The sequence below is a fragment of the Trichosurus vulpecula genome, chromosome 4 (genome assembly GCF_011100635.1).
Source record: "Trichosurus vulpecula isolate mTriVul1 chromosome 4, mTriVul1.pri, whole genome shotgun sequence".
In the NCBI taxonomy this organism is placed as follows: domain Eukaryota; kingdom Metazoa; phylum Chordata; class Mammalia; order Diprotodontia; family Phalangeridae; genus Trichosurus; species Trichosurus vulpecula.
Genome location: NC_050576.1, coordinates 274,038,325 through 274,053,862, shown reverse-complemented (window position 1 = coordinate 274,053,862; position 15,538 = coordinate 274,038,325). Strand labels below are relative to the sequence as shown.

The window sequence follows — 15,538 nt, the reverse complement described above, 5'->3', positions numbered from 1 at the left end:
CCCCACATGCTCTGGGGAAAGTTTTGTTTGGAAATAGATTTGGAAAAAAAAATGTCAAAGTTTAATTCAAAAGGGGGCATGAAATGGAGCGATTCTTTCACATTGATGATGTTATGTGAGTAATGCAGCAGATTTGGTCAAATTAGAGATGGCCAGAATCAACGCAATAACAAAGTTTTCTTTTCTTTTGTTTTCCTTTCATACAAAATCCTTGTGCCTTTTACTCTAAGAGAGAATTCTGTCACAGGGCTATGTCTGCTTCTTGTTGGCTTTATTAATAGGATTTTCAGTGAGATCATTTGGAAAAGCTAGATCTGGAAATTGGCAATCAAATAGCTGATTAGGGTGCAATGAAAGGGTAGTTTTTAATAAGTTCCTTCATTAAAACAAATGAATAAACAAACAAAAAACAACAAAAACTAGATGCCTGCACTTTTAAATCTACAAAATTCTACTTTGCATGGGATATTGTAGGTATTTATAATATAACATATTAAGGGAGACTTAAAAGCCTCTGGTGAATTGCGACCCAAATGGGATTCAGTGTTTAAGCTTAGGACAGTGTGCACCAATTCCTTGATTGGATTGTGCCCTAGCTGAATTTTAAAGGAAGTTTCTGCTAGTTAAGTGAAGTGACAGCCATTAACCATCCACAAAATGGAAGCTTGCCTCTTTTATTATAGTCAGAGCCTATGAAAGTGTTATGTTCTGGAATGACAACCTAATAATTCAGACCCAAAGGAGGGGAGAATAACTAATATTTCTTACTGCCATCTCCTGTCCAAGGTGGTCACTGCAGTTAATTGGAAACGCTCCATTCCCATATCTCCCACTTTGCTCCCCTCCTAGTTCTCCTGCTTTTAAAGTCACAATTGACTTGATAGTTGGCCAATATTTTATATCTTCCTGCTGTGAACTTGAGAAGTGTAAAGAAGGAGAGGGTATTGATCAGACTTCATAAACATGTAATATAGTATAATATTCTGAGTGATTATAGGCCAAAAGAGAACAGTTGGAGTGATAGCAAATTAACATGTGGTCCTAGAATTTTCTAGCATTTATATAGTACTTTAGAATTTGAAAAATATTTAACATTTCATTTGATCCTCAAACCAACCCTATGGGATAGATGATATTATTATCCCCATTTTACAGATGAGGAAACTGACTTTCCCAGAGTCACACAGCCAGTAAATGTTAGGCACAGTCTTCTTGACTCCAAGTCCAAAACTATCCATTGCACCACAGTTTCTAGTCAGCTGAGGTGAACTGTCACAACTACCAATTATTTCAGGGTTCGTTATGCAATCAAGTGCTTCATTACTCTGAAAATTGGAGGTATCCCACACTAGGTTTAAAATGCCTTATGGAATAGCCCCATTCAGTCCTTTTTGAAGGTTCCATGTAGGAACAGACTTAGAAAAATGTTAAAAATCAAATTAAGAAACAGGCGGAAGGGAGAGGGAAATGGAGCAATACTTATAAAAGTGAAAGAGAGATAGACAGAGAGATAGAGACAAAGACAGAGACAGAACTGATAGAGGTGTCATTGCAAATTAACTTGGCTGTCCTAAATTTTAATTATCCACAAATTAGAACAACCAGTCTTTCTAAAGTGCTGCACATTTTATTAAGTAGCAACTACTAACTTCATTAGACTTCCTTCTTTGTGTAAACAAGAAAAATGCTTCAAAAATTCCCTTTACTTCATTGTTCTCAGGAGAGCCAAAGTTCCTCTCCTCCTCTTCTCTACCTCCAGCATCCTCTTTGTTCAGTGTTCCCAGGATTTGCCCAGGTTGAATGTCCTTTGAATTCTAAGCATCCATTGTGGACTGGAGCCACTCAAGACAGGAGTAAAGTGAACTCTTCCATCTCACAACTATTTCAACTTCTATTATATCAATAAAGGGTTTTGACAATGGAGAGACACAGAGTCACAGGATGGTGTAAGGAAAACAGGAGAGGGCAGAGCCTCCATTTCTCATGGATTATAGAGTACCTATTCTGTATTTTTCTATCTATCTCTTCTAATAGGGCATTTAACCATTTTTGTGTCATGGACCCCTTTGTCAATCCAGTGAAGCCTATGGAACCTTTCTAAGAACAATGTTTTAAATGCTCAAAATAAAATACATAGCAACACAAAAGTAACCATTTATATGAAAACACTGCCATCTATAATATAGCTATATCTATCTGCACACAGATTCCTGTGTGTATATATACATATACGTGTCTATATGTATAGTTATATGCATATTTATACACACACACACACATATATATATATGAACAGCACAGTATCCATATACATCTAATATGTATACATTTTAAAGTTCACAGACCCCAGGTTAAGAAAATCTATTTGGGAGACCTTGTGGAATAATAGGATGGTGATTTTTATCATTGTGTCCTTAAGTAATCATTGTGACATCATCTCTGAGCTGCATCCTTGGCATGCTCCTTTACACCCTGACATTTTTCTAAACAAAATCAGCTGTGGAAATAAATTCAATGAAGGAGAGGTTGTTTGAAACCCTATCAAAGAGTATTTAGTTCCTAAAATTCTAAACGAATCACATTATGTGAATTTTCTCCCCTAGAGGCAGCTCTATGGTAAGAACTTTGACAAAAATATTCCAGCCAGGTGAATGTGAATGTCCTTTCTTTAGTTTCCTGAAACTTCCTCTAAAACTCAGGCTTTTATGTTCAGCAAATCACTATTTCCTTTTAGAAATGAGAAAACCATCCTAAATACCATGAAACTAATAATAACCTTTTACCATTTACCATGGTAAGGATAAGAGGATGACCCTAGAAAAATTCAACCCTTAAATAACTCAAAGTCCAGTTTGTTTTAGTGAACCCCAGAGTTTCAGGAATCTTTTTTAAACCACCAAACCCTTTTCCAGAGGCTTTAACAAACAACAAAATGAATGGATGTGATTTGTTTTCCCTATTGCATTCTCCCCATCTGCTTTTACCCTCCTGTAAGAGAAGAGAAAATGAGAAAGGTATACAAATGAGAAAGGGGGAAAAAGCAAAATGTCTCAATCATTCAGGCCATGAACAATCAAGAATTTTTAAATGACTATAAGAATTACAGTTTTCATTCCATATTTTACCTCTGAATGAAAGGATAAAATTTATTGCTAGGAAAGACCTTAGGAAATATCTAGTATGATGGGATCCAAGATTTAGAGCTAATTGGATCTTTAGAGCTCATCTAATCCATCTCCAGCCAAGAAAATTCCAGAGACTATCCCAGGTTTCTTCAGGCAGGAGATTCTAACTCAAGTCCCATGACTCCCATGTTCAGTGTTCTTTCCACTAGATGTAACCTAACCCTGTTTACAAGTGATACAAGTATGATGGTGGGACATGATGTCACTATCTCACAGTCACAAATATAGTGTCAAAGGAAAAAGAAAGATATGCATGGAATTTGGAACAAGTGTCTGCCAGAAACAATTTTATTAATTTATGCTTAGAGGGTTACAAAAATGGGTAGCTTCTGTGTGTCTTTGAAAAATCTCTTCAGCTAGTCATTTTGGAGTTATAAATAATGTTATTGCTGAAAAAAATGACAGCAAAAATCAAATACAAATTTACTTTGCGATAGAACATAATAAGCAAGCTTAGAAAAAAACTCAAGTAGCAGTATCCATTCATCAAACAACTTTACAATGTCAATATATTCTATAGATTCATTCCACCTAAACCATTCAATTTGCTTAAGGATCAACATAGCAATGATTTGAAACAGATTAAGGTATTTCCTCTTTAAGTCCATTTACTACCACCGTACCCCCATTGATCCATTTTCCATACTCTTTAAAATCATTCTTAAACTTGTGCACAGTTTCCAAAAAGAAAGTGACCAGGCCTTTAAAAAGGAAAAAGAAGAAAAAGAAAAGAAAGAAATGGAGTTAATGAGTTTTTTTTTTTTTGTTTAATGCAAAGAAAACAACAGAAGGAAGACTGGAAAGAAGCATAGACAAGCAAGACAGCTTGGAAAGCTACAACTTGAAATTTTTATGTATTAAAAACAAAAGCCAGCTATATATAACAGAATTTGGGAGGGGCATATGCAAACCCTTTACTATACCAACTATATATGGAAAAGTCCATTTTATTTAAAATTTGTTAAGTTAATACTGAAGTTTTTTTAAAGAGGGAGTAAGGAGTTATTGGAGGGAATACTTTTCCTAGAATTTTAACTGATGCAGTTTTCTTCATTTGAGTAGTTCTGGAAAGGACTTTAGATTGGAGAGTTTGTTTTTTCTAAATATTGTCTTTTAAAATAAAGTGGCCACAATAGTGGAATTTGATCTAGACCTTTTTTTAAATTGCAAACCCTGCATTCATTTGAACACACTATTTCTCTATCGTGTGTTGAAAATATGGCTTTTAACATGCGGGTAGATTCCTGCTTGTCTCAAAAACCCTCCATGTTACCTCAAGTGCTTCCTACTACCTGTCTGGCTCATGTTCAATGTTTTTGTCAATGTCAAGTGTGTTTTCCAGTATTCAAAGCAACCCTCCTCTGCCTTTCATGTACCCTGGAAGCTTGAAGAACACTGATTAGAAATTTCTAACAGCACAACTGACTTTGAAACTCATAATACTTCTGCTGGCCTCTGAAAGAGAGTGCATTTAAAAGAGTAACAAAAGGATCTACCTCATCTGAGTATGACAGATTTCAATTCTTTGATGTTAGATGAAAGCATTGTTTTTGGCAAGGCTGATCTCTCATAAATGAGCACATCTTGAGTGGGTACATGGTCCTTTGCCTTTGCTTTTGGAAAGCAACAACTTGTAAGCAGCGTCAGTAGCAACAGAAGTTCCAAAGATTTCATTACACACAATACAAAATGAGATAATATTGGATTTCACATTTCCCCTGCAGTAAGGATAAGAAACTTTCAACAAAGACAACAAAATTTAACATTCTGGGAAGCAGAGTGACCCAACGCATGAACATCTAATGTGGTGTTAACTGAATAAATTATCAATAAATACTTCTCTTTTTCCTCTACACTTTTTTGCTTGATGATCTCATCATCTCACTTGAATTCAAATGTCATCTTAATGCACTTGATTCTCATATAATCTATCCAGCCCTTACCTTTCTTCTTTCCTTCTACTCTCTCATTTCTGGTTGCCTATGAGACATCTAGAACTGGATATCTTCTAAACATCTTAAACTTCATAAATCCGAAACTCAATATCCCTCCAAATTATTGCCTTTTTCTAACTTCCCTATTGCTGTCATGTGTGCCATCATTCTCAAAGTTACCCAGGTTCTCAGACTAGAAGTCATTTTCAATTCCTCATGCTCACTCCCTGTCACCAAAAATCGCCAAGTCTCATTGTTTTTGTCTTCTTAAAATCTCTTACATATCTCCCCAAACTCTGCCACAACCCTAGTACAGTCCCTCATCACTTCATGCCCAGACCATTGTAATGGGCTGCTGGTTGGCCTCTATGACTCAAGTCTATCTCCATTCCAGTGTTTCTTTGACTAAACTTTATTCAACTTAGCTCTCAGATTGGCCTTCCTATTATGCAAGTCTGATCATGTCATCACCTATTCAATCAAATCCAGTGGTTCTCTGTTAGGTTTGAGAGGTAGTCCATGGATAGACTATGTACCCTAAACAATGTAGTTACTTTTCCTTTTATTAAAGGCCAAACCCTGCTGCCAGCTGTAAGCTGGAAATGTACCACAATACTAGAATGGCCTCCTAGACTTGAATGACTTGTCATTTCTATCTTGTCAGGGTAGGATGAGTATTACAGGTGCAGTGAGATCACAAATCAGTGGAGTATTAGTATGCCAGTTGTGTGCTTAGCCCCTCCCCACAAAATGCAAATTTGTAAATGTAAAACTCAGAATGAAATTGTTGGTTCATGTGTTATGTGTTATGTTCCTACCCTTTTCCATCATCTCTAGAACCCCAGAAACTAGTCATAGGATCATAGTTTTAGAGTTGGAAAGGACATTAGAGGTCATTGAGACCAATCTCATCATTTCACCATTGAGAAAACTGAGGCCAAGAGAGACAATGGGATTTACCTGGACTTACATAGGCAGCCCAAACTCACTTCATGGGCTTATTAGTTCACATTTTATTCCATGGTCCCCCAAAGACACCAGGAAAGTTTTTTTTTTTTTTTTAATTAGGATTATCCTAGAACTTCTTTGGTCAATTGCATCTGGTTCTGATTCAGAGCAGATTCTAGGGGCTTTCTTGACCTCTAAGGTAGTTGTATATGTACCATCATGGACTGAAAATTCTAGGACTAAGAGTATAATATTGCTATTTTGCAACAACTCTAGCCTTGTGGTGCCCTTCCCATCTACAACTGGCAATAAGGTGTAATATTTAGCAAAATGAAAAACGGTCTCTTCTTTTGAAGGTAATTCTGCCTCCCAAGGCACATAGTCTATTCATGGACCAGCTCCCACACTAAAATCATGCATGGCATGCTTTTGAGTGAATAAGCCTGAGAAAATTCCTAGGAATTCAATCCAAATCAATTCAAAAATATTTATGAAACTATTCTAGATTCTAGAAATACAAAGGCAAAAATGAAACAATTTTGCTCTCAAAGAGTTTATAATTTAGTAAGAGAAAAATATACAATCCACGTGTGTATGTATCTGTAGGTATATACATATACCTCCACATACATACAAAGAACACTTGGTTCCACTAAAATTACTTCGTATTTACTGTGTATGCATATATACATATATATACATATATAAAATGCAACATACATTTACATGTATATACACATATAAGCATGTGTACATAGAAATGCATGTTGCATTCTATTATGCATAATGCATACCCACACTAGAATGTATTCATGTGCATGTGTGTATACATGTACATACGCAGGCATACACACATACCTAAATATACTGCATATACACATACACTTGAAGTTAGTACTTCTTGGTTGGTTCCATCAGTTACTTTGTATTTACTGTATATGCATGCATGCATGTATATGTACAATATGTATACACACATGCATATGCATGTATATATGTGTGTATATATACATGTGTATATGTATGTATATACATATGCATATGTGTGTATCTGTGGTAGAACCAAGGAGTACTAACAACCAGCAGTATCAAGAAAGGCTTCATGTAGGAGGTAGCACATGAGCTGAGTCTTGGCTGCAGCTAAGGACTGCTGCAAGATATAGACATAATGCAGAAAAAACATTTTGGGCATGGCAATTTATTCGTAGTTATGGATGGACAGTATATGTTGAGTAACAAGTACATCAGTTTGGCAACAACATAGAGTATCTGAGGAGGAACATTATAAAATACTCAGGAAAGTTAGGTTGGAGCTATATTGAAATGAAAGGGATTTTGTATTTTAGCTGGAGATAGCAGGCAAATATGGAGGTTTCTTGAACAAGAGAATGACTTGATGTGACCTATGTATCAGCAACATCAACATAGTACCTGTGTGGGCATCACATCAGGATTGGACCTAGAAGGCAGGGAGAACCTAATTCATGTGCCAAGCTGTGATATGAAATGCAGCAGCAATGTTGGTACCATTAGCAGCAACAGGAATACTAATAACCAAGGAAGAAACAGTTAAATGCCTAACGTTCTAAGCAACGTGTTATGGGCTGAAACTGAGAAAAGTAAATAAATTAAAAAGTCTCCGACATCGGGGAACTTACACTTTATTTGTGAGACAAAATGTACATATTGAAAATGTAAAGGAAATATATGAAAATAGGTGAAAGGTAATTTTAGGAGGGAGGCATGAGAACATGAGGATGAGAATCAGACAATGTATACAAAGTGAAGCTTAAGCTAAACTTTGTGCAAAATGTAGTACTCTGAAAGATGGAGGTGAAGAAGAAGTTTATTCCATGCATGGAGAACAATGCATGCAGAGTAAGGAGTTAAGAAATAGATTGTCCTATATGTAGAATGACAAGAGGACCAGTTTGGCTAGACTAGAGGTTTCCAAACTTATTTGGCCTCTTTTAAAAGAAAAGTTACTCTGTACCCCCCTGGAAATCTACTTTATTTAAGTCTTTAACAGTTTCTTTTGAAATTTGAGTCATTTCAAAAAGAAGACATCTTAAATTTAATAATTTATTATAAATTTGTGGGTTTTTTTCCTGCATTGAAATTTTGATGATGTAATATTGCATCATGTAACTGCATAGCATTATGCTATAAACAAGTCATCACAGGCACATGTCCCTGCTGATGCATGGCAGACTTCCTGACAATGGCAGACATGCTCGCCTGCCAACACTTGCTTGCTAAGACCTGTCAGGGGATTGACCACTGATCAGTTATAACTTACATTTTGTTGTTTATTTGTGAAATAATGTAATCGTTATGACTTTAATTCTGTTATACAACAGATGAAATGTACAAACAGTTTTTCAAAATTTTCTTCTCACGTCCTTATGCTTCCACTGCACCCTTATTTTTATTCAACACCCCCCCCCCCAATTGCACCCAAGACTACTACTGTGCCCTGCCCCTCCCCACCCCACCTCCACTCCACTTTTCCCCTAATTGTTGCAATACCCCCAGGGGGAAGTATTACCTACTTTGGGAATCTACGAGCAAGACCATAGTTATCATGAATGGGAGCAATGTACAGTAAGCTGGAAAGGTAAAGCAAAGCCAGGTTCTGAAGGACTTGCGCACCTACCTCACAAGGCGGTTGTGAGGATCAAATGAGTTACCTTATAGAAAACATTTTGTTAACCTCAAGGCACCTTAAAGGATCTTCTGATCTTAAGTTGAATCCTGTTTCTACTATACCATAGGCCCTCTTGTGACCATCAAGTAGAGTAAAGGGGAAAAACTGCCTTTGTTATGTGACACTGTAGACCAGCTGTTTTATGGGATATTTCCTTCAACTTCATATACTTATACACATTAGTTCCCAGTCTGCTCCTGGAGACAGGAGAGCAGAGTAAATGAATCAGCCCTCCGATCTCATATGGCAAGAGACACTCACTTCATTAGCTCAACGGGTAATGTTTTCGGCCATAGTGCTGAACAGAGCCCTGGAGTGAACCCACATCATTTACCTCTGATTCCTTGAACTGGGATTGAATTTGCTATTTCAATGTGTCTAAATGAGAGTTCTCAGTACCAGGATTCCTAGGAAATAACAGCCAGAGCATCTAATCCCAGAATCCAGATGGAAATTTGGCATAATATACTCTGAAGGGGTAGGTGGTACTCCCAAGGTAAGTGTGCGTTCATGACATCCAGTGTTGGAAAGTTACAAGGCATACTGCTATTTTTAAACTTAACATTGTATACTGCTCTATGAATGACTTGTAAAACCACTTATTTCTATCCAGTCTTATAACTACCTCAGATATTCCAAATGGCAATGAATTGAATATTTCAAGAAAAAGAAAAAAAAAGAACTTCTAATTTCCATCTTTGTCCCTGATAGCTTCATCGTATGCTTCCACCAGCTACCTACTGTTATTCCAGTCTTTCCACCAGCTCTTCTCTTCCTTTCTATATGGTAGGATGAGGGTCCTTGCTTGACCAGCCTGCCTTGGTAAGAAATAAACATTGCAGAAGATGTTTGAGCAGGGAATGACACTCAGCAAATACCATTTTAAAAATGATCAATTGACATCGGTATGCAGGATAAATTGAGAGAAGTAGAGTTTGCCACGAGGAAACCAAAAGCCAGGCTGTTGTAGTAATTTTGAGATGATCTTTCTTAGTAAACTGGATTTGAATTGTAGCACAAAGGATGGAGAAAAAAAAAACAAATAGGAGAGACATTTTGAAGACAAAAGTCAATGTAGGCAACAAAAGAAGAAGGATGAAATGATTGTGCCTCCAAGGTTTTGAACCCATGTGCCTGAGAAAATAGTGATTGCATAAAGAACCAAGGAACAATTGAAAGTTCAGGAATAAAGTCAAGTATAGAGAGATGGATTTGGAAATCATTGTTTTAAGGGGTAGGTGATTTTCAGTGGCAGAAGATGAGTTAGAAAGGATGTGGAGGTAATTTTGTTTTAGTTATCCTTAATCAAGATGTGTGATTTAATTTATACGGAGCACTCCCAGTGTAGAAATTCCCTCCACTCCTCAGTTATCTAAATCAGCAGTTATCTATAATTTACAGTCTTAGAGAGTTGCCCGAGGTACTGTTATGACTTGAATAGTATTGAACTCTTATAGAATGTAATCTGAGTCCCAAAGCCCATTGGCATAAAATTCTCTCTTCCATTGGAGATCAATGCTAATGCCCCTGCATGAGGGGCTAAGTGGGAATTGGTGAGAAGGAGAGAGGAGAGATCCAGTCTTTTCAGACTCTGGGTTGTCATTTGGTATTTTGAATCTCTTCAAACTCTGCAGTCTCTTTGGGTATTGCCTGGGGATACTGAGAGGTTGTGACCTAACCTGAGACTAGTTGCAAAATATCTGAGGTGAGACTTGAACCCAACTTTGATTGAAACTATTCCAAAGTATTCTTGTTTCTAGGTTGACCCTTTGTCACTATGCTATGCTGTCTCTTTCCTATCAATCAGCACAGGGCTAAAAAGTAAATTGTCAATAAAGCCATCCAATTAAAAGGGAGGAAGGTAAGAAACAAGCATTTATCAAGCCTTTAGCAAGCACCAGGCATTGTGTTAGTTGGTGCTGATACAAACACAAGCAAAACGAAAGTCACTATCCTTAAAAGTTTAGATTATAATGGGGGAAGACAACAGTCAAAGGTAAGTTGAAAAGTGGGGAGTGCTGTGCACATGGGGAGATTGGTTGGGAAGTTGAGAATTTCAACAGCAGAACTGAAAGAGGAATAACGGTTTTCCAACCTGGACAAAGTGGAAGCCCTTGGAAGAGCTCACTAGTGGCAGAAGGAAGCTAGACTGAATAGTCTAAACCCTAAATAAGGGATATTCCAGAGTGAGAAGGCTGAGTCAGGAGGCCCCAGGTACTGGGTGAAGTTACTTAAAGTCAGGAGCTGAACTGGGAGAGTAATGATGTCTGGCTTGGGCCTTTCTGCAAAAGTAAAGGAAGGTAGTGAAAAAGACATCAAAGAAGCAGAAGGATATTAGCGTCTTGCCTTTTATACCAAAGAAGGAGAAAGTCCAGACAGAAAAAAGGTGATCACCAGTGTCAAAAGATATAAGGGAAATAAGGAGTTAAAAAAAAGACCATTGGATTTGGACATCACAGATGTTTTCTGAGTAAGGAACCTCAGTAGAATGGTGTGTGTAGGAGCCTGGTTTAAGGGTATTATTAGGTGGAGAGGAAATAGAAGCAACTGATGTAAACCACTCAATCAATAAGAATAGCAGGTTGTTAAGTCTCTCTAGGCCTCCAAATTGTGTTTTAATGGACTGAATGGGCAACATTTCTCCAAAATATGAAGTATGTATTTTCATCTCTTCTAATAGCAGTAGGTCTGTTATTTCTTTTCCCCCCTTTTTCTTAGCCATACTTTTGCCTCCATTAATTTAACAACTAGCTTTAGAAATTAGTTTAGTTTAGCAAGAGAAATATTCTTAAAGGGAATTGTTAATGTGCATCAATGGGAGACCATTTGGAAAATTTTAAAAATATTCATTCTTAAATGATTTCCTTAGGTATATCAGGGATTAGCTAAGTGAATGTACACTAAACATACAAATGTATGTAATGTTTCCTGTGTCAGACTCCTAGGAAATCAAAGTCCAAGGTGCTATCATAACATACACACACACAGACACACACACACACACACACACACTTTACACACCCGTTACATTGAAAATTCTAATGCTTTTCTTCCCTCTGAACTTTCTTCTTCTGTGCAATTAAAAAAAGTGTTTCAATGGCCTTTCTTTTGTCAGTTTTTCTTTTCCTTTTTTTGGAATCACTTTTGATACTACTTGGCTCCCCATCTCCTCATCAATTAAAAAAAATAGGAAAAAGAAAACATAAGCATATTCAAGAAAACAAATCCATACAGTGGCTATGTCCAGAAATGTATGTCTCCTTCCCCAATTCTATCAGAAGTAACATGATTTATTATAGGATCTCTCAAGACGTGGTTAGTTGTTTTGATTGGCATTCTTGAGTGTTTTGAAGCTGTTTTTCTTTACAATGTTGTTGCCATTACATAAATAATTCTCCTAGTTCTGCTCACTTCTCTCTGAATCAGTTCATGCTTCTCAAAGATCTCTAGAATCATAATTTTTTGTTAATTCATATGGAGCAATAATACTCTATTAAATTAATATACCACAGTTTGTTCTGTTATTCCCCAATTGATTGAAACTCCCTTCTTTTCTAGTTCTTCCACTCTTTGCCCCCTTTCCCTATTCTTATCTTGAGGTCAGGAGGTGTTTTTTTTTTTCTTGAGACTATACTCTTTTTGATATTGCTTTGCTTCTGAACACCCTCCCCACTCCCGAACTCCATCCCCACCTATTCCTACATTTCTCCTTGTTGATTTTGTGGTATTTCTTCAACAAACTCATTACATGTATGCATGTCTATTCAGTCCTTTTTTGCTAGTTCAGATACAAGTAAAGTTCATTGGAGTGCTCTCCTCCCACCCCTTTTTCCTTGTTTGTATACTCTTCTTACACAAACTAATTACGAGAAATAGTAAGTTCTATCCTCTTCTTTCCGCTTTCTACCCTAGTGTATTTCATTCATTTCTACCCTAGTGTTCTTTCTTTTACTCTCATCAAACCCTTACAATAGAATAAATCCATCCCCAATTACTCTGTTTTCTTATAATACCTCAATACTGTTTGAAGAATTTGCATTCTAAATGGACTTATTTCTTCTTCCTCTGTTAAATGTTGGACCTTCAGAACTATACAGACTCTCTAAAAGTTCCATTTTTAGGTTTGCCTTGAGTCTTGTGTTTGCATTTGTAGTTCCTACTTAGCTCTGGTCTTTTCATCCAGAATATTTGAAATTTCCTATTCCATTAAAGCTCCATTCCCTCCCACCCCCTGTAGTATTATTCTCATCTTTGTGTGGGAAGTTATTTTTGGTAATAAGCTAAAAACGACTTTGAACTTTCGAAACAATGAATTCCAAGCTTTTCTCTCATGTAAAAGAGAAGTTCCAGGGCTTGTGTAATACTGACTGATTCCTTGGAACTAAAAATCATTATTTCTGGTGCTGACAATATTTTAACTTGCCTTGGAAGCCCAGTAAATTGGCTATTATATTCTTGAGATTTTTTCCTTTGGCCTTTTGCTTTTTTCCCTTTTTTTAAAAAGCTTAAATGTACAATAAGAAAAAGAAACATATTATAAACGTAAATGTTGCAACTTAAATACAAAATAAGAAAAAGAAAAAAAAAGCATGTCATGCACAGCAGGGTGCAAGTGAGGATTCAAAATATATAGCAATAAATTTCCATTTCAAGAAAGCCTATATAATAAATACCATGCGTTATGTTGGGAGATGTCCATCTTTTCTTTGCTTTCCTATAAGTTTTCTTTTGTTCTCTACTATGCAATCTTTACTTTGTTCTTTTACCATCTCCTTCCCCGAAGGGTATAATTAATTGTGGATATATTTATATGTAGATATAGATATATACATACACATATACATATATACTCATGCATACATATATAGACATGCTTTCCATAACAAATTCTATTTTGACCTTTTTTTATATGTGTGCATATCTTTTATTTCCTATCCCTCCTAACTCCTCTACTTTACTGCTACCTTTCCCTCCTATTACTTAACCTACCCACCCCCCACAAAGATCCCTCCCTTATCCTCCCAAAGATCCCTCTCTTATCATCCTATTCCCATTAATCTAAATACCGTTCTATAAACTCCCTTTAACCTATTCCCTCACCCTACCCATTAGAGATCCCTCCCCTGTCCTTTCCAAGACATTTTTTTTCCACATCTCAGGAGGTAGTAGTAGGGACTTTCGTGTTCTTAATTCTTGGGTGTCTCAGTTTGAACATTATTTTAACCATGATCACTATTAATAATACTTCCAGTGACTCCCACAGTTCACAATCTTGGTTTCTTCCCACCCTAAAGCACATTTTGGGGGTAACTTTCTGCTCTTTCCACCTATAGACAGAGAGCTTTGAAGGCAATGGTCATATTGGAGCTGATAGTGTTATTTGCCTGAAGTACTGCTTACTTTTCTGGAAAACTTGCTTTCTTATTGCCCATATGGTTCTAACTGTCTAGTTGTATGATTCTGGAGTAGCCACTACAGTTTTTATTGAAGTTCTTGATCATTATTTCCTCTGGCAGTATTTTTAAATTGTTTTCTGGAACATCTATATAGGAACTGGGCTGTTTGAATTCAGTTTAGAAGTGCATTTTTTTTTGCCTCCAGTTTAATCCCCAGATTAAACATTAAAGTGTTATACTTGACTCAAACCTCAACTAAAAATCTTGGGATATTCTTCCCAATGTACAGCAAAAAAAGGCCTATACACATGAACATTTTTATTGAATGAAAACCAAGACCAATGAACAAGTAACCTTTGGGCCCACAAAGCCCACAGTAGGTTTCTCACTGTTGCTTACAGTCGTTGGCTAGAAGTTTTCATGTGTAAGGTTTTCCCACTAGTCTCTACTGCTTGCATCTGCTGGCTTCTCTGTATGTTGTCTCAATAGTCAATTTCCTCAGGCATGGTAGCTACTTCCAGTGTGTGAAATCCAGGCTCTGTTTGAAGATATTTGTGGGGTATTCTAGAGGAAGCCCTGGAGAGTCAGGAAAGAGTGGAGAGGAGCCAAAACTTAATTAATAAACATAAATAATTATTTTATCAATGAAATCTAGCATACTAATGTCCTTATCCTTTTTTTGTTTTGTTTTCAATAGTGACTATTATTCAATGACTAGATTCCTTAAGCTCTATTAGCTTTTGGTAATGGAAGAAATTTTTTAGGATCAATGTGGTGTAGGATAGTGATATAAAACTCGAAAAGATACAGATCCCTGTGGGTATCATATTGACTTAGAAAACCACAAATTAACATTATCTATGTTATATTGTATTTCATATTTACTTCCTTAAACACTTCCCAATTATATTTTAATCTGGCTCAGGAGGCACTCTGGAGTTATTTTGGTCCACATACAGCCTGTCTGGTTAGATGATACTATTAGTGGTGACTGGAGTATTGGAAGTGAAGTCAGAAAGCTTTGGGTTCTATTCCTATTCTAGATATTTATTAGTTATGTGACTCTGGGTGTGTCACTTCATTTCTTTGGACCTGTTTCCTCTTCTGTAAAGTAAGGAAATTAAACACTACCTCTGTGACATGTTTATGACTCCTCTGTGTCCTAAATTGTAATTTCTTTTACAAAATGATTATTTGTAAGTTTTGTAAGTAGCATAGTGTTTACATAGTGTTAGGAAACTTTACAAGACACTTGCATGAAGGAACCAATTGAAGGAACATAGGAAAGGGACCTCAGAGGTCATCTAATTTAACATCCAAATGAAAACCTGAGCACTGACGAATTGACTGATTTCCCTCAGTTCAAAC

The 15,538-nt window shown here is 36.5% G+C and overlaps 1 protein-coding gene across 1 annotated transcript in view; it reads left to right on the top strand.

Annotated features, from left to right (window-relative positions):
- The window catches only part of NYAP2 (neuronal tyrosine-phosphorylated phosphoinositide-3-kinase adaptor 2), a 161,088-nt gene that overhangs the window by 87,887 nt on the left and 57,663 nt on the right, over positions 1 to 15,538 (top strand). The gene's annotated exons all lie outside the window — the stretch shown is intronic.